Raw genomic sequence first — 936 nt, 5'->3', positions numbered from 1 at the left:
CTTCTCCTTGTAATTGCTTGCATGATTAATGTAAACGGTTTATAAATTATGAAGTTCTAATAAAATATTTTATTTTGTGTTTTTAGAAATACAAATGGCAAACATCGAGAAACTCTAGTTCCTGGCTCTGAAAATAACTGGTGAAAATTACGTCGGATGGGTCACAAACGTGAAACCATATCTGGTGATGAAAAGATAACCGAAACAATTGTAATCGGTAACAAATCGCCACCCGAGCACATATCCGAAGCGATAATCTTCCTGAGGAAGCATTTAGATGAAAATCTAACGCACGACTATGCAAGCGTAGCAGACCCAGCTGAACCGTGGCAAGCTTTAAAAGAAAGGTTCGATAACCAGAGACAAGTCAACCTCCCTCACGCTCTAGAAGAGTGGAAAAATCTGAGGTTCCAAGATTTTCAAAAGGTTGAGGATTACAATTCCGCTGTCCTGAGGATAGTTTCATTCCTGAAGTATTGTGGTAACCCTGTCTCTGAGGCAGAAATGATGAATAAAACATACAATACTTTCCACAAACAGCTTCACTTCTTGCCCGAAATTTACAGAAAATGCGGGTACACGAGATTTTATGAATTGATGGTTGCGCTCATGTTAGCTGAAAAGAACAATGAGCTCCTAATCAAAAACCACAATGGGAGCCAAAGCATTTCCTGAAGTGAATGCTACGGCGATAGAAAATTCGGAAAGGAGAAACCAGACCAACCGAGGTCATGGTCGCCGTTTCAACAACAAACGTGGAAAAACTTACAATCCCAAATGGAAGGGATCTAACAAGTGGGTAAGATCCGGACATGTTACTAAGGGTAAAAAAACCCAAGAGGATATCACCCAGAAGCGTGAGACAGTGTGTTACAGATGTGGTTGTAAAGGACATTGGTCCCGTACCTGTCGTACTCCTTCACATCTCTGTAAGTT

This window comes from Brassica oleracea, chromosome C2 (genome assembly GCF_000695525.1).
Source record: "Brassica oleracea var. oleracea cultivar TO1000 chromosome C2, BOL, whole genome shotgun sequence".
Taxonomy (NCBI): Eukaryota; Viridiplantae; Streptophyta; class Magnoliopsida; order Brassicales; family Brassicaceae; genus Brassica; species Brassica oleracea.
This window is presented reverse-complemented; position numbering follows the sequence as displayed.